General features: G+C 43.2%; 1 long non-coding RNA gene across 2 annotated transcripts in view; it reads left to right on the forward strand.

The window, feature by feature from the left end:
- Positions 1-19,537, forward strand: part of LOC141131452 (uncharacterized) — a 154,527-nt gene that overhangs the window by 124,945 nt on the left and 10,045 nt on the right. Inside the window, exons 4-5 of one of the 2 annotated variants that reach the window (XR_012242779.1) lie at positions 14,184-14,328; positions 15,283-15,499. This is a non-coding gene — a long non-coding RNA (uncharacterized lncRNA). Of the gene's footprint in view, positions 1-14,183; positions 14,329-15,282; positions 15,681-19,537 lie in introns of those variants that run through there. The other variant, XR_012242778.1, reaches the window with a different exon arrangement.

Here is a 19,537-nt window from a genome sequence, read left to right on the forward strand (position 1 = left end):
GCCGCCACTGCATCTAAACACACACATACACATAGATAAACACACACATAATATACACACACAAACATATATAAATTCACACATAAACACATGCAAACACATACACATACAAGAACACACACACACATACAGAAAGCCTTTTCAAAAACGGCAATGCTTTACCTTACCTCTTCCTGCCGGGTACTGCACTGTAGGGGGAGACAAAGAGCACAGCACACATTGAGCTTTCACTTTAGATCACTGTGACAAGCTCCCCGCACAGTGCCGATTACAGTTCGGCTGCCGATGGGAAGATCGATCTTAGCCGCTCCTCCTATCAAGATAAACAGGGGGGCCCTCAAGGGGCCCAGTCGCCATGGTGACCTCAGCGACCCCTATACTTCCGCCACTGAAGCATTCCCAAAACACAATGTATCAAGGCATTTCGCTCTAGCACACAACAGAAATCCAGCAGAAATTACCTTTTGGGGTATAGACAGATACCATAAACCTTGGAGGGGGAGACCACAGAATTAGGAGTATTAGCTAAAAAGAGTCCCAATGGATCCATAAAATCAACACACTTACACCTAATGGGTTAAATATAGACTTCGATTTCAATTGTTTTATTAGTGATTATTGATTTAATTTGAATTGCTCTGATCTTGTGTGAACCTTTTATTCAATTTCCCGGAACGCTGTTTATGTAAGTTTACCCCCTTTTTAATTTTGATCTGGATCGGTCTCTCTCTTTTTTTCGATGGCCTTGATTTTATATTTTTAGATGATGTACAGTTAATACACTATTCATCTTCAAATTATTCAATTCTATGAGCGACTGGTCATTGGTATGACCATTAGACTACATGCAGTTTGACAGATTTCCACAAGATGTCAATAGTGAGCATCTATCTGTTCAGATTGACATTAGTGCTCTTGGATGCTGTTTATTTTCATTTTTATTTTTCCTGAGTACGACACATGCACTATTCATTGTTTTTAACCATTGTATTAAAAGTATCTTCATTTTCATCTTTTTTCATATATTCCTTTTAACTGCCGCATTGTTTTGTATAGCCGCCGTCACTTTCTATAGTAAATATCCCTCGGACTCCATTAAAATGGCGTCTGCACTACTTCCTGTTCTCTCATTATATAATGGACTGATTGCTTAGCCAATCAGATTCCCTGAGGAAGTCACGAGGGGTTGTGACGTAACGCGTAGGATCCACGTCAGCTCACACAACCGGTAGCTCTTACTCCGACCCGGTTGTTTACATTGCGAACCGGAAGTTTTGTATTAGATAGCGGCGGTATGCCGCTGTATGCTGTACTGTTTTGCCTACATGCCCTGTACAGCGGTTTTTATCATTAAATACGGGATTTTTTTACTACACCATTGGAGGTTGTCCTTTTTTCTTTTCTCTGCATTATACACCTGGATCCGGAGATGACCCTGACCCAGATCGACGATTGACATCTATTGACCCGAGGACTCATCCATCCCCCACCTTCTACCACCATTTGGAGCACTAAGGCATTTACCTATGCCTCTAGAGGTAAGGGCTCTGTGAGCACATTATTACACAGATGTCACCTATTGCTGTCTACATCATCCACCCTATGTTTGGAACGTATCCAATCCCAGCACGATTGGACCAATTTATTGATTGACTATATATATATCTATATCTATCTATCTATCTATCTATCTATCTATCTATCTATCTATCTATCTATCTATCTATCTATCTATAATATCGGTTGATCCACTACACCGATTTTTATTTTGGAGGTTATTTTTATTTTTTGATCTTCATCATTGTTCACTTTACTTCCTTTTTATGAGTTTTTTGGCACTTGAACATTATTTGGAGTATTATTTGGAATTTCATTTTCACTTTTTTGTTGTGTGCGAAATCACTTTATTGATAAAAAAAAAAAAAAAAAGGTGTTAACCTTCTGTGTACTTCCTGGTTTTTGTGGAGAGTAGTGTGTGGTGGAATTCACACATATCTGAACCATCAATGCGGTTCAAGAACGATTTACATTGATGTCTCTGGAGACTAAATTCGCAACGCAGTAAACTCGCACAAGACCCTTTCTTTTATCGCACTCGTAGAGGAATCGCAACGCATGTATGTCAACGACCGTCATTGAAAACAATGACTTTAGGGATGACATGCGAATTTAAAGTGTTTGATGCATCGCATTCGTTATGAATTTGCATCAGTGTAAACCAGGCATTAGGCCTCATGCACACTGAACATTATAACAACGTTAAAAAAATGCCAGTAATTTTTCAGTTTTTTTTTTTTTTTTTTTATGGGATCAAAAACTTTAAAAACGCTGGTGAGCTGCAATTTTGAGCGTTTATCGGAACCCACTAGTTTTGGGGGTTTTTACAGCCAAAAACAGTTGATAACAGCCTATGTGTGCATGGACACCTAGGATAACATGCTGGAGAGCCAAAAACAGCAGCTGTAAAAATGGCCAGTGTGCATGAGGCCTTACAGGTGTGTCAAGTGCCTCTGTCCTCCATTGCGCGAGGGGAGGGAGTAAAGTCATAGGCACCTTAGGGGAATAGTTGGTCTGAATAACATCAACATAAGGGGTTGATTTGCTAAAACTGGAGAGTGCAAAATTTGGTGCAGCTCTGCACAGAAAACAATCAGCTTCCAGGTTTTATTGTCAAAGTTTAATCGAATAAGTTGAACTTAAAAGCGGATTGGCTACCATGCACAGCTGCACCAGATTTGGAGTGCTTCACTTTTAATAAATCAACCCCTAAGGGCAATGTTAAACACGGTCATTTGTGTAAGTTTTTCAGGGAAGTTAGCTTACCCCAGAAATTACTAGTCCCCTAACTCTTGGAAGGGTGGGACTGCCTTCCCATTTTTCCTTTCCAATTTGTTTATAATTCTGTGGCCAACCTGGTACAAGTTGGTATATCTTGGGGAGCTGACCAATATCTGGAACTTGGGGTTGTATACTCCTTGTTTCTCTGTACCTCTACACAGGAAGTCTGCATTATTCTTTTTACTGGCGATTAGAGATGATGGGAGTGATTTTGTTGGAATGGAATCCAGCAGAGACATCCATTTCTTAGAAAGTAGCAAAACAACCAAGTGTAATGAACTGAGGAACACTTTTTTTTTGTCATCAAAAACTCAGTCTTGGCAAATTGTTTAAGCCCAGGTTTACACTGACAGCGGCAATGAAATTGTGCAAGTTCAGTTGAACTCGCACAATTTCATTCCCACATGTCAGTCCTGACTTTGGGGGGCGATTTCAGAGACATCTTTGCGGGTTCCTGCACAGATGTCTATGAAAATCGCACCCCGAAGTTGCCAAAAGTAGTACAGAAACTACTTTTGGGAATCAGTGCAGCTCCGCAAATGCTGTGTCGCACCGATTCGCATGGTGCCATTGCCGCCGATTTGACATGTCAAATCGCATGCCAAATCACTCCAATGCGAACCAATCGCAGTGAGGAGAATCCGCATAGGCTTCTGTTTTATAGAGCATAGCGAAACAACCGTTCTAATGACCTGCAGCTACCAAGGTGATAGAGGTTAACCTACCCAGTGTGTTATTATGTGTTGCGTATACCATCTGCTGGGAAGATGTGGAAATGAAAGTGTTAGTTTTCATCTCACACTCTTATGTGCAAAACTCCTAGGAAGTTATATTTTTAATAAAAGTAAAAATGGAACAAAAGCCAAAGTTAATTCCGCCAAGTATTGACTTGGGGTGGAGGGTTTTCTACTTCTTTACTTTTGACTATCTTTTGTGCTGCAGCTTTAAAAAAAGAAAAAGATAGCAGAACTATGGCCTCCCATAAAAAATGTGCTACAACATTTTGCATCTATACTTAGGGGATGATTTACTAAAGGTAAATATACTGTGCACCGCAAGTAATCTTCAAGCTCTAGATCTGAGGGGAAGCTCTCCTGATTCCAATTATGTAAAAGCAAAAATGCTGTGTGTTTTTTTTTTTTTTTTTTTTTTTTTTTTTTTTTTTTTTTTTTTTTTCCATGCATGTGATTGGGTATTTGCAAAGTAAAGCTTTACCTCGTTTACTAAGCTCTGGAGCAACTGCACTTGCAGTGTACAGTATATTTGCCTTTAGTAAATCAACCTCTTAGTGTTCCGTTAGTCTCATCAACATCTATTCAGCCTGCCAGTGAAGTTCACCTAATGCAGCCTCTTTGATGGTGTGTGGCACCCATGCTGCACTTCTTCTGAATTTGGAGCAGAGTTGTAACTCTCATGTAGGCAGTGCTTGCTTCCACAGCAGTGGGATAAAGAAAAATTGCAGGGGCCATTGTCGCCTTTGTTACTCCTGATTCCTCTTAGCTAGTCAATCAGCACATGGCTACACCTAGTCCTGCCAACTGCGTTCTGGTTTAGCAGTAATGCCACTGTTGCTGGAACCCTCCCACTATGAGATTCATATTCTGTTCTTATGCTTCTGCTTGTTGATCCTCCCTTTTCACTTGGCCCCCTCTTTGCTGGTCTTGGTTTCCATTGTAAGGGTAAAATGTTTGCATTGCAAGATCTCAAGGAGCCCCACAGCACCCGTTAATGCATGCTTCCATGAAAGACTGCAGGCTAGCCTAAAGACACTGCCTGTAGCTATAGCCACAGGCAGCCCGAGAGCGATAGAGGCACTATGACCTGCCTCTGCAAAATGATTGAAAACAGGTTGTTGAAATATGGAACATATAATGAATGAAGCGGAGCTCCCGTTTCCTGGGTGGTATAGAGGGGCCTATAACGGCATAAAATAACTTGTGGACATTTTTTTAAAACAATTAGTGTTGTACTGAAATTGACTATGTAGATGTATGTTTAAAAGAACCTTTAGCACTACTCAGTACATGTTATTTTGTACTGTAACACTACAAAATGTGGAAAAGTCCAAGTGGGCAATTTTATTCAGAGAATTGTATGAAATGTATGTGTGTGATTGGTATTGGCAAAAAACATTTTGGGAGTTTTCCACACTGCTCTTTTGTGAAAACGCGGTAAGAAGCGCAAATGCGTTTTTGAAGCATGTCTGGTGCAGTTTGCACCTGTGAAAAAGTGCATGCGACTCAAAAAAACGCAACTGTGGGTGCATTTCTGATGCGGTTTTGCTGTTTTCCATTCATTTTAGTGGGAAGGTGCGTGGGGTGTGTTTTTTTTTTTTTTTTTTTTTTTTTTTTTTTTCCCTCTTACCAAAAAGGCAGCTTCTGTGTAGCAAAAATGCAACTGACTGGTGTGAAGAGTTCCATAAGATTTAATGGTCATATATTTTTTTTCTTCCCCTTTTGGTAAGGCAAAAACAGAAGAAAAACGATTTAGTGTTAAAAAAAAAAAAAAATAACTATACATTGAAAAAATTAAAAATGGAACTGGAATGTCAGAAGTGTCACCTTTTAGCAGCTGTATGTATAGTACACGTTTTGTATGAAGAAAACTATAATTACTTCCTTTTAAGTTAGTAAATGAGTTTGTGAAGCTTCACCCTTTCCCTACACCTTTTCGCTCCAGTGCTCGCTTGCTGCTTGAGTTGCTCTTTTAGTCTGGTAAACAGACTATATAACATCTGGCACTCACCCCACCTCCCACAGTACAGTGTCCAGTCACCCACTATGGACATTGTGGGTCCACTTTTTAATGGAATATGTAGTGTAGAAATATAAGATCAGCTAGTTCTAGCTTGGTCTTGAAAGTGCCCGCTCTGGAGGCATCATACTTCTCTTATCTTTCTGTTATTAGTGAACCATTGACCCTAGAACAAGCTTACAACTAGGGATGATCGTACCCAGGTTGAGGAAGGCAGTAACATGAGCCCAGAGAGAGGGGGTGCCCAAGAAGGACAAGAAACTGCCAGTCATGTTCCCCCAGCTGCAGCATACTGCCAGGTTTGCTCCAGTGACGAGGAGGGAGGGGATGATGAGGTCACTGACTCTATGTGGGTGCCTGATGGAAGAGAGGAGGAGGAGGCACATCTCCAATGAGGGAGGATGCCCCCCAGGGTCCAGCTTAAGGGCAGCCACCCGACTGCATCACACCGCAGAGCTCCGCATGTGCAGGGTGCTGCTGACTCCCCACGTATTTTAAAAAGATCTTTGGTGTGAGCCTTTTTTGATTTGTGTGCAGCAGATTGCACAGTTGCTGTTTGCAACCTATGTCTGAAGCGTATCAAGCGCGGCCAAAACAGCAGCCACTTGGGCACCACATGCTTGACCAGACATATGTCGACCTCCCATGCAGCCCATTGGCAACAGTACTTAAAAGACCCACATCAAAGAACAAGGCGGACCTCTCCTTGCTCCCCATCAGCTGGGTTCTCCAACCCCACTATACCTTCAGCCCTCTTAGAAACCTGCACTGAGAGGAATGAAGGTGTAGAATTAGGTGTGCCAAGTATTTGCGGGCAATCTGCTATCGCTACACCAACATCCAATTGTAGCAGGCAAATTTCCCTACCCCAGTTGCTAAACTGTAGAAAGAAATTCGGTCCCAGCCATCCAGATGCTTAGCGGCTGAATGCTAGCTTGGCTAAATTGCTAGCACTCCAACTGCTGCCTTTTCAGCTGGTAGACTCTGCCCCCTTTTGTGCATTTGTGTAATGTGTGGTACCTCAGTGGCAGGTTCCCAAACGCCATTTCTTTTCACGGAAGGCCATTCCGGCACTCTACCGGCATGTGAAAGGCAATGTCTTGGCCTCGTTGGACAGGGTGGTCAGCGGTAAGGTGCATATTACTGCTGACTCATGGTCCAGCAGGCATGGACAGGGATGTTACCTTTCTTTCATGGCTCACTGGGTAACTCTGCTGGCAGCTGGGAAGGATGCAGGACAGGGTGCAGTATTGTTGGAGCTTGTTCCGCCACCACGCCTCCAAAATGCTAGTAGTGGTTATTCTGCCACACCTCTCTCCTCCACCCCCTCTTCTTCTATGGCCTCTTCCTCTGCATATTTCTTCTCGGAACCAGCGGTGCTCCGTAGGCGTTCAAGGGGCTACGCAAACACTCAGGCAAAAAGATGCCATGCGGTGCTTGAGTTGGCCCATTGGGACTTTGAGGTGAGAGGGATAGGCACACATACACACAAACTGCAATAAAAATTGATTAATACAGAGGCTATATAAACAAATGGGAACAACAATAAATGTGCGTTACCCGGCATAGTAGCCTAGTTAACATCATAGGAAAAAACAAATACAATTACACTGCAATCAGTTTGTACATCCATAAAAAGTAGCAAGATCCATGATGAACATTAAAACCAATAAATACATATATATCATTTAACATTTGAACGTTCACAAACATAAGTGGCAGCAGTGTATGAACATGGTATGGGCATGCGGGTAGCATCGATGGTGCCCTATGTGTTTCGCGAGTCTGTTCTCGCTCATCAGGGGCAGATGCATACTGAGTTTGTCTATAACAGAAATATTAAAGTAGTGAATATATGTAATTCATTAGATGGGTCGGGCGGGAGAGGTGGTTGGCAAGTGAGGTCAATAACATAAAGGCCTCATACTCACCAATCAACTGGGCTTGGTCACCAAAACCCTGGATGAGCGAGAACAGACTCGCGAAGCGCATAGGGCACCATCGATGCTACCTGCATGCCCATTCTGCTGGGTTCCCGCAGCTGGCCATACCATGTTCATACACTGCTGCCACTTATGTTTGTGTATTTTCAAATGTTAAATGATATATATGTATTTATTGGTTATAATGTTCATCGTGGATCTTGCTACTTTTTATGGATGTACAAACTGATTGCAGTGTAATTGTATTTGTTTTTTACCTATGCTGTAACTAGGCTACTATGCCGGGTAACGCACATTTATTGTTGTTCCCATTTGTTTATACAGCCTCTGTATTAATTAATCAATTTTTATTGCATTTTGTGTGTACGTGTGCCTATCCCACTCACCTCATTCAAAGTCCCAATGGGCTAGCTTTCCTTGTTCTTTTGCAATATTTAGGGATGGAGGTGTTAGAGGGGTCTCTCCAGACCATAACTCCCCTTTCTCTGCGGTGCTTGAGTTGGTCTGCTTAGGGAACAGGAGCCACACTGGGGCAGAGATTCTGTCAGCTCTGCAGGGGCAGACTCCGAGGTGGTTGACACCACACCAGTTTCAGCCAGGAATGGTGGTTTGCGACAATGGCACCAACCTCCTCTCCACCCTCCGACAGGGACACTTGACCCATGTTCACTTTTTCGCTCACATCCTTAATTTGGTGGTGCAGCGGTTCTTGGGCAGGTACCTGGGCTTACAGGATCTCCTGAGGCAGGCCTGGAAAGTCTGTAGGCATTTCTGCCGGTCATATAATACCAGTGCTCGGCTGGCTGACCTTCAAAAGGAATGCAACCTGCCCAAAAATCGCCTCATTTGTGACATGCCCACCGGGTGGAACTCAACATTGGCAATTCTGCAGTGGCTGCACATGCAGCAGAGGGCCATCAATGAGTACCTGTGCGAGTATGGCACCAGGACAGGGTCAGGGGAGCTTGGCTTTTTTTCGCCACGCCAGTGGCTACTGATCAAGGATGCATGCACTGTCCTTTCACCATTTGAGGAGGCCACAAGGATGGTGAGCAGTTGACAGTGCATGCATCAGTGATACTGTCCCTCTTGTCTTCCTGTTGGAGCACACGCTTCGTGGAATAATGGACAGGGCACTTGAGGCAGAACAGAGGGAGGAAGAAGAGGACTTCCTTACCTCTTAACGCTCCCTTTATCCAGACAGTATTCCTGCAGGCCTGCCGATCACACAGGAAGAGAAGAATGAGGATTGTGTCAGCATGGAGGCGAAGCCTAGCACTCAGCATCAGCAGCAGTCTTCAAGGGATCGTTCTCAGTCCCCTGAAACCCATGGACTTGTTCGTGGCTGGGAGGAGGTGGCTGTGGATCATGTCATCCTTAGTGACCCCGAGGACTCTGGATCGAATGCCTCAGCAAACCTTTGATGCATGGCCTACTTGATCCTGCAAAGCCTGCGAAAGGACCCTCGGATTCGTGGTATCAAGGAGAGGGATCATTACTGGCTGGCAACCCTTCTTGATCCACGTTACAAGGGTAAGGTTGCGGACTTATCCAGCCTTCGCAGAGGGAGCAAAGGATCAAACCTCTTTGGGAGGCCTTGCAGAAAGGTTTGTGCAATGCATTTCCAGAGCCTCAGAGGTTACAATTTCCTGGTCCTCCTGGACAACGTGTTGCTGAGGCTTCGGTCAGTCAAAGAAGGAGCAGTGGAGAAGGTGGCCGTCTGACTGATGCATTCAGACAATTCTTTAGTCCGCAGCCCCAAGGTCTGATCGGTTCCAGCAAGCATCGCCAGCATCTGATTTACATGGTGCAGGAATACCTAGGGGCAAGATCAGACTTTGAGACCTTTCCAACTGAAAATCCACTGGGTAATTGGGTCTTGAGGATGGATCACTAGCCAGAGCTTGCGCAATATGCAATTGAGCTACTGGCCTGTCCTGTTCTTTCTGAACGCACATTCAGTGCTGCTGGAGGCTTTGTAACCGACCACAGAGTGCGCCTGTCCACAGACTCACCTTCATAAAAATGAATCAGTCTTGGATCACCAGCTACCAAGCACCTGATGCTGATGTAACCAATTAATTTTTCTATGAATGTGAGATCCCTTGAAGACTGCCTATGCTAAGCGACTATCCTATTTCTCCTCAATGTTCATGTTGATCGCTCTAAGAACATTTTTATTTCAGGGCACCACCACCAGTGCCTAAGGACCAATTTTTCTGCCCCTGTTTTATAATTATAATTTTTGCTGTAATATTTTGCAGCAGGGCTCGTTCTTGCTTTCAACTAGAGTATCTGTGAGGCGTTGCCGTGTTGTGGCACCACCACCAGTGCCTAAGGCCCAATTTTTCTGCCCCTGTTTAACAGGGGCATGTAATTACAATATTTGCTCTAATATTTCACAGCAGGGCCCGTTCCTGCACCCACCAAGAGTAAGTGTGAGGGTTTAGAGTGTTGTGGCACCACCACCAAAGGCCCAATTTTTCTACTCCTGTTTAACAGTGGCATGTAATTACAATTCTTAATATAATAATTCACAGCAGGGCCCGTTCCAGCGCCCACCAAGAGTAACTGTGTGGGCTTACAGTGTTCTGGTACCACCAACACCTAAGGCCCAATTTTCTGCAGAGTATATAGGGCAGGCCGTATAGTACATACAGGCGGTCCCCTACTTTCAAACATCTGACTTACAAACAACTCCTACTTGCAAACAGAGGGAGACAACAGGAAGTGAGAGGAAATCTACCCCTAGGATGCATTAAAACATGAACCTTAACAACCCCTTTAAATTCCAGGAAGAGATCATCACAGCCCTTCTGTTTCCAGACGGTGCTGCACTCCACCTTCCCAATGCAAATGCAGTAAGCTGCATGAGAGGCATTTTCCGTATGTCCTCCCTGGTACCCCTATCCAACGAGCCCCCCAAAGAAGATGTCGTGTCTGTAGCAAGCGTGGATATAGGTTTGACACCCGCTATTGTTGTCCCTCCTGTCCTGACAATCCTGGTCTTTGCATTGGTGAATGTTTTGAACGCTACCATACACTAGTGGAGTATTAGCGTAGGGTACAGCACTGCACAGACTAGGACACACTTTCATGGGGTCTCCCAAGATGGCAAAAAAATAAACACAAAAAAAAAATATAAATTAAAAAACCAAAAATAGTTGTCGTTTTATTGTTATCTCTCTATTCTCTCTCGATTTGTTCTGCTCTTTTTTACTGTATTCTATGCTTAACTGCAATGTTTTTTATTGTTATGTTTTATCATGTTTGCTTTTCAGGTATGTATGAATTTTATACTTTACTGTGTTTTATTGTTAACCATTTTTTGTTTTCAGGTACGCTATTCAGCTGCAGCGCATATTTATCTATCTTGACAGCAGATTGACAGCGTTTTTCTCCCATGATACATAAAGCTATGACTCCAGCGCTGTAGGAGGTGATTTCACCACCACAGTTAAAAACAGAGCATATATGCCGAAGCATGGGGGCAGGGGTGGAGGAGCGATTTGCTCCTAACATTAGGGGCGGATTTTCCCCCATGCTTCGGCATATATAAATATATTTTAGGCACAGATTGCGTAAAAAAATGTTTTATTTTTTACTTTTTTTTTTTTTTTGTATTTGCTTTGCAGGTATGGTATGTCTTACTGTTATACTGTAATGCTACTTTGTTTTATTGTTAACCATCATTTGCTAAGCAGGTACGCCAATCAGCTGCAGCACTGATTTATTTATCTTGACAGCAACAGCATTTGCTCCCACGATACATAAATCAGCGACTCCAGTGCTGTAGGGGGTGATTTCACCACCACAGTTAAAAACAAAATGAAGCATGTATGCCCATCCATTAGAAGTTGGTGGATGAAGGGCGGTATTCTAATGGGGGGGCATACCCACCAATCAATCTTTTTTTTTTTTTTTTTTTTTTTTTTTTTTTTTTTTTTTTTTTTCCGTTCAGCCCACAGGCTGCATGAAAAAAGATTACAATATATGCCTAACAAGGAGCAGCAACGTACTGGTATGTTGCTGGACTTTGAGTGGTTATACCAGAATAATGCCTGCGGGTTTAGGTATCATCTTGATATCATTCTTTTCAGCCAGCAGTCGACTTTAATGTAAAAGCAATCCTAGCGGCTAATTAGCCTCTAGACTGCTTTTACAAGCAGTAGGAGGGAACGTCGCCCCCCATCTTCCATGGTTTTCTCTGGCTCAACTGTCCCAACAGGGAACCTGAGAATACAGCCGGTAGTTCCGCCAGCTGACCATAGAGCTGATCAGAGACCAGAACGGCTACAAGCATTTCATGACTTAGATTTCACCGGATATAAACAGCACCATTGGGAAAGCATTTTATCACACCGATCTTTGTGTGGTCAGATGCTTTGAGGGCAGAGGAGAGATCTAGGGTCTAATAGACCCCAATTTTTTCAAAAAAAGAGTACCTGTCACCAGTGTTTAATTTTGGCAGCATATTTCAATTTAGTCTTAGGACTAAAATGGAATTTTAGTTTTCATCCCATTTTAGTCTTCTGCAATTGTTTTAATTTTAGTCTTATTTAGTCGACTAAAATGTCCTACGATTTAGTCAACTAAAATCTCCAGTATATTTTAGTCGATTAAAATCTAATGGGTGTAATTCAATTGCAATGCATTAGTTAACAATTCTCTACAATTTGCAAAGTCATTATATACTGCTGGAGTGAAAAATCTAATATGTTGTTTATTATTACATTGAGGTATGAACATGCACTACAGACCAGTATTAATTTTGAAGTCAAATTTCAATTTAGTTTTAGTCTTAGTCTTTTGACTAAAATGGCATTTTAGTTTTAGTCGTATTTTAGTAGACTAAAATAATGTTCATTTAGTCGACTAAAATGTTTTAGTCGACAAAATTAACACTGCCTGTCACTACCTATTGCTATCACAGGGTATATTTACATTCCCCGAGATAACAATAGAAATGAAAAAAAAAAAATGAAAGGAACAGTTTAAAAATAAAATAAAAAAGCAAAATAAATAATTAAAAAAAAAAAAAAAAAAAAAAAGCACCCCTGTCCCCTCCGCAAGCGTCGGCCTGGTGTCATATGTAAACAGCAATTGCACCATGCATGTGAGCAAGTTAGATTGAGGGCAGTAATTTTAGCAGTAGACCTCCTCTGTAAATCTAAAGTGGTAACCTGTAAAGGCTTTTAAAAATGTATGTAGTTTGTTGCCGCTGCACGTTTGTGCGCAATTTTAAAGCATATCGTGTTTGGTATCTATGTACTTGACCTAAAGAGAATGTATTTTGTGGTGTAATTTCACATATGTCCATGGCATGTTTGAGCAATATATCATTTAGTGACAACTTTGTGCAAAAAAAAAAAAAATTGTCTTTTTCTCGCAACTTGTGGCAAAATATAAAATATTCCATGGACTCAACATGCCTCTCATCAAATAGCTTAGGGTGTCTACTTTAAAAAATGGGGTCATTTGGGTGGGTTGTGCTATCCTGGCATTTTATGACCTTCGAAACCGTGATAGGTAGTGAGGACTGAAATAAAAAATGTATGCCCTTAGAAATCCTGATGGCGGTGATTGGTTTTTGAGGTCCTGTATGCGGCTAGGCTCCCAAAAAGTCCCACACATGTGGTATCCTCATACTCAGGAGAAGCAGCAGAATGTATTTTGGTGTGTAATTCCAAATATAACAATGGCATGTATGAGCAATATATCATTTAGTGACAACTTTGTGTAAAAAAATTTCAATCACTTGGGAGAAAAAATAAAATATTCAATGGGCTCAATATGCCTCTCAGCAATTTTCTTGGGGTGTCTACTTTTCAAAATGGGATCATTTGGGGGAAGGGGGGGGGTTGTACTGCCCTGCCATTTTAGCACCTCAAGAAATGAGGTAGTCATAAACTAAAAAGCTGCGTAAATTCCAGAAAATGTACCCTAGTTTGTAGACGCTATAACTTTTGCGCAAACCAAAAAATATACGCTTATTGACATTTCTTTTACCAAATACATTTTGGCTTAAATGTGTGACTAAAATTGAGTTTATTGGATTCTTCTTATAACAAAAAGTAGAATATATCTTTTTTTTTTTTTTCAAAATTTTTGGTATTTTTCCGTTTATATTGCAAAAAATAAAAATCGCAGAGGCAATCAAATACTATCAAAAGAAAGCTCTATTTGTGGGGAAAAAAAGACGCAAATTTCGTTTGGGTACAACATTGCATGACCGCGCAATTACCAGTTAAAGCAGCGCAGTGCCAAATTGTAAAAAGTGGTCTGGTCATTCAGCAGTCTAATCCTCCGGGGCTGAAGTGGTTAAAGGCCTAGATTGACAGGATTTTGTTTGCTTCAAATGAGTTTGCATTTTCATGCTAATCTATGGGTATGTAAAATTTGCTTAGGTCCATTTAGACTGGTCTGCCCTCCATTATCAAAAAATTCTGAATAGTCTCAGAACCATCTCAGACTAATGCCATCAATACAGGTCCTAAGGTTGTGGGACTCTGGATGACACCTTTGGAGTCTGCAGTCAGTATTAGTACCTGCCATCTTTACAGGTCCCCTGTACTGTACAGTATATACTTTGTATATTGTAATCCGTTACTAAACCATTCTTTTATGTTTAATTGAAATGTTTTTCAGAGATGGCCTGACAATGGTGTTACAACAGTTTTGCTGACTGGACATCTATTTGTGCTATAGAAAAATAAAGACCAAGAGAAGAGAAAACTCCACTGAGAAACAATTGGGCTTCCTGCAGGGAAATTTACCAATGGAAATGTGATGGGTACCTGCTCACTTTTTATTTTAAAATTCTAGATCCAATTTTTGTGCATGGCACTTTCTGCATGCGTCTTTTTTTTCTTCTTGCTACCATGGTCTTGCCAAGGTTACTGTGTTTTTTTGTTTTGTTTTTTGCCCTTATTTTTGCATTGTGTAATGTTGGACGGTGATGTTTCTAGAGCATTTGTATACATTTGCCAGCTTGTATATTTTCCCGCTATGTGACTACAGCCTTGGATCTGATGTAGAGAAGATTTGTTTGCCAACAGTTATACAGGACCCTAGTAAGGTCTGAAAAAAGATATGTTGCCCATTAAAACCAACCACTTATTACTTTTTTTTTTTCGGGTTTGCAAGTTTTGGTAATAAAAATAAGCATTGAATTGACTTCTGTGGTCAAAACTTAATTTTCTTTTCCTTTACTTTCTGTGTATATGAGGCTGTCATTATGTGTTAAGCAGTGGTGGGTAATAGAAGCTATGCTGACCATGTTTTCCTACATGAGGAAGGTGATTTGTTTTGTGCTGCAATTGAATGGGATTTAAATACCCCATGAGAATGCACTTTTTTTTTTATTCCTCTTGTTTTATTCACAAATATATTTTTATACAGAACCATTCTTTTTGGCCTAATGTGTTAATACTATACTTGGTAGATGTGGTAATTTCTTTGGTTGATAATATCCGAATTGCATAGGAATATATTTTTGCTTTAGTTCAACAAACTATTGTCTTCCATATTTGTATTATTGTATACGATTTAATGGTTTGTGTTGTATGTTTCACATATTGATGTTTTTTTGTCCTGTCCAGTAAAACGTAATGCTGAACTCCATGCACACAAGTCTAGGTGAAATGCTTTTTTTGGAGAAAAGATTTGTAATTCTGATCAGCCCATCTTTTGATCCGGACACTGAATAGTCAGGTCATTGACCTCACTTTTTTTTTCTCCACTGCAGATAAGCTGTAAGTATGGGTCACTTACCTGTACCGAAGACTGCTGCTTGGACAGTGAAGAAGGATTACCACACCAGTTGGATCACATTGTTAGCCCAGTGCGCTCCCCTTTCTTCATTCTCCATCATGTTCCTGGTGTTGGATCTTTATTCTCACATTATTCTCTCTCCTTCTGGGTCCTTCATTGCAGGAGGTTACAGGAACCCAATATAAAGACAGGTTCTTGTATACACACTATTGTATTAAATCTTTGTCAGCTGGAGTTCAGCTCTAGGCATATCTTTGCTTCAATTGGTTTTTTTTCTTGATATGTACACTGTGTGTGCATTACTGAAAGAGGTCATCGACTTTTAATGCAATGTATATATTGGTAGAAAATAAAGACTATTTTACCCAAAAAGGCTCCTGTCATGTTCCATGTAATAAGAAAGTGGACAACATTGTTATCCATATAGAAGATCTGTAGCACACAGTAAGGTCAGAGCATTTAGCCTATTTCACCAAAGATCCTATAATCTGGTCACCCTGGCCATGCTCTTTGCACTGTTTTGGCCTTAAAGTGGCTCTAAAGGCAGAAGGTTTTATTTTTACCTTTAACCCATTCTATGCATTAAGGTTAAACACCTTCTGGGTTCAGCTCCCCCTAGCCCCCCCTCCTTATACTTACCTGAGCCCCATCTCAATCCAGCGATATGCATGAGAGAAGTAACTCTCCCAGGTCTTTCTCCTCATTGGCTCACACAACAGCTGGAGCCATTGGCTCCTAGTGCTGTCAATCACAGCCAGTGAGGAGGAGGGGGGGGGGCAGCTGAGCCACACTCTGTGTGAATAGATAATGTCCATTTACAGGAGCGTGGCTCGGAAACAAGCCTGCTTGTGTGCCCCAATAGCAAGAGGCTTGCTATTGGGGGCACTCAGCATAGAGGAGCTGTTGGGAGCGCCGGGGGAGGACCCAAAAAGAAGAGGACCGGGCTGATCTGTGCAAAATCACTGCAGAAAGCAGGTAAGTATAACATGGTTATTTAAAAATAAAAAAAATCACAACCTATAATTTACAATCACTCTAGTAGAGAATCATTGCTTTGAATTCCATCAAGATATGATTTGGGCTTAGTGAACATGTGGTGGTGGGGGGGGGGGGGGTTAGGCAAACAAAATAGGCAGCTGAGCCACCTTTACTGCACCCCCCTTCCCACTTATGCTGCAAAGGTAGACCGACAGGGGTGTACATATGCCATGGCTGCAATGCTTTCCTCTGTGGTGCTGTAAAGATTATTCCCCCTGTTGCGTTTGGTGGGCAATTCTGCCACCCATAGCTAGAAATTCAAGGTAAATCCTAGGCAATTGGTGCTTGTTAAACACACTGGTGTTGCAAGTTTTAACTTTAAAAAAAAAAGTCTGTTTAGTGCCCTTGCACTCCTTTTTTACTGAATTCCACGTGAAAGACTCATGGCTCAGAATAGATCTGAATCTGCTAGTTGCCTGGCTGTTATGCTAACCCACTGACTTGAGTACTTTGAATTTGCTGATCTACATACTAATTTTCAGGTTTGCAGCTCAACTTGTTTAACGGTTGAGGGGGGTAGCAAGTCATCCAGGCAACGAGCATTCTCAGAAAGAGGTCCGCTCCACATTTCTTTCTTGATGGATTCCTTTTAACCACTTCAGCCCCGGAAGGATTTACCCCCTTCCTGACCAGAGCACTTTTTACAATTTGGCACTGCGTCGCTTTAACTGCCGATTGCGCGGTCATGGAAAGCTGTACCCAAACGAAATTTGCTTCCTTTTCTTTCCACAAATAGAGCTTTCTTTTAATGGTATTTGATCACCTCTGCGGTTTTAATTTTTTGTGCTATGAACGGAAAAAGACCGAAAATTAAAAAAAAAATATTTTCAACTTTTTGTTATAAAAAAAATCCAATAAACTCAATTTTAGTCATACATTTAGGCCAAAATGTATTCGGCCACATGTCCTTGGTAGAAAAAATGTCAAAAAAAAAATGTTTTTTTCTTTTTTCTTTTTTCAATTTTCAAAAAGTGAGGTCTGCAAAATACTCGCCATACCTCTTAGCAAATAGCTTGGGGTGTCTACTTTCCAAAATGGGGTCATTTGGGGGGGTTTTGTGCCAGGAGAAGCAACAGAATGTATTTTGGCATGTTTGAGCAATATATCATTTAGCGACAACTTTGTGCAAAAAAAAAAAATATATTGTCCTTTTCCTGCAACTTGTGTCACAATATAAATATTCCATGGACTCGACATGCCTCTCAGCAAATAGCTTGGGGTGTCTACTTTCCAAAATGGGGTCATTTGGGGGGGTTTGAACTGTCCTGGCTTTTTATGCACAGCATTTAGAAGCTTATGTCACACATCACCCACTCTTCTAACCACTTGAAGACAAAGCCCTTTCTTTGATCCGACTTCAGCCTATTGACTATCATTGAAGTCGGATCGCCGTCTCGCATGATCCGACTTCGGCATGCGACTTGTGCTCAGATGATCTTGAGGGGGAACTCCGCGCCAAATTTTAAATAAAAATCCGGCATGGGTTCCCCCTCCAGGGGCATACCAGGCCCTTGGGTCTGGTATGGACCTTGAGGGAAACCCCCTACGCCGAAAAAACTGCGTGGGGGGTCCCCCCCAATCCATACCAGACCCTTATCCGAGCACGCAGCCCGGCCGGACAGGAATGGGGGTGGGGACGAGCGAGCGCCCCCCCCCCCCCCTGAACCGTACCAGGCCGCATGCCCTCAACATGGGGGGGTTGGTGCCTTGGGGGAGGGGGGCGCGCTGCGGCCCCCCCCACCCCAAAGCACCTTGTCCCCATGTTGATGAGGACAAGGGCCTCTTCCCGACAACCCTGGCCGTTGGTTGTCGGGGTCTGCGGGCGGAGGGCTTATCGGAATCCGGGAGCCCCCTTTAATAAGGGGGCCCCCAGATCCCGGCCCCCCACCCTATGTGAATGAGTATGGGGTACATCGTACCCCTACCCATTCACCTAGGGAAAAAGTGTCAATTTAAAAAAAAAAACACTACATAGATTTTTAAAGTATTTTATTAGACAGCTCCGGGGGTCTTCTTCCGTCTTCGGGGGTCTTCTCCGCGCTCTCCGGGTCTTCTGCCGGGCTGCTCCGCTATTTTCTGCTCTTTTGCCGCTCTTTTGCTATAGCGGAGGAGCCCGGTCTGCTGCCTTCTTCTCTTCGGGGGTCTCTCCGGTTCTTCTCCGCGCTCTCCGGGCTCCTCCGCTCTCTTCTGCCGCTCTTTTGCTAAAGCGGAGGAGCCGGGTCTTCCGTCTTCTGCCCTCTTTTCTCCTGATGTTGACACGACGCTCTCTGGGGCTGGAATGCACTCTGAGCGCTCCGCTCTGACTTATATAGGTGGTGACCACGCCCCCTTATGCCGTCACAGTCCCTGGGCATGCTGGGACTGTGACGTTTTAGGGGCGTGGTCATCACCCAATGACCACGCCCCCTTATGCAGTCATAGTCCCAGCATGCCCAGGGACTGTGACGGCATAAGGGGGCGGGGTCACCGCCTATATAAGTCAAAGCAGAGCGTACAGAGAGCATTCTAGCCGGAGAGAGCGTCGTGTCAACATCAGAAGAAAAGAGGGCAGAAGACGGAAGACCGGGCTCCTCCGCTTTAGCAAAAGAGCGGCAGAAGAGAGCGGAGGAGCCCGGCAGAAGACCCGGAGAGCGCGGAGAAGAACCGGAGAGACCCCCGAAGTCGGAAGAAGACCCCGGAGCTGTCTAATAAAATACTTTAAAAATCTATGTAGTGTTTTATTTTTAAATTGACACTTTTCCCTAGGTGAATGAGTAGGGGTACGATGTACCCCATACTCATTCTCATAGGGTGGGGGGCCGGGATCTGGGGGCCCCCTTATTAAAGGGGGCTCCCGGATTCCGATAAGCCCCCACCCGCAGACCCCGACAACCAACGGCCAGGGTTGTCGGGAAGAGGCCCTTGTCCTCATCAACATGGGGACAAGGTGCTTTGGGGTGGGGGGGCCGCAGCGCGCCCCCCTCCCCCAAGGCACCAACCCCCCCATGTTGAGGGCATGCGGCCTGGTACGGTTCAGGAGGGGGGGGGCGCTCGCTCGTCCCCACCCCCATTCCTGTCCGGCCGGGCTGCGTGCTCGGATAAGGGTCTGGTATGGATTGGGGGGGACCCCCCACGCCGTCCTTTCGGCGTAGGGGGGTTCCCCTCAAGATCCATACCGGACCCAAGGGCCTGGTATGCCCCTGGGGGGGAAC

Source organism: Aquarana catesbeiana, linkage group LG03, assembly GCF_042186555.1.
Source record: "Aquarana catesbeiana isolate 2022-GZ linkage group LG03, ASM4218655v1, whole genome shotgun sequence".
Lineage (NCBI taxonomy): Eukaryota > Metazoa > Chordata > Amphibia > Anura > Ranidae > Aquarana > Aquarana catesbeiana.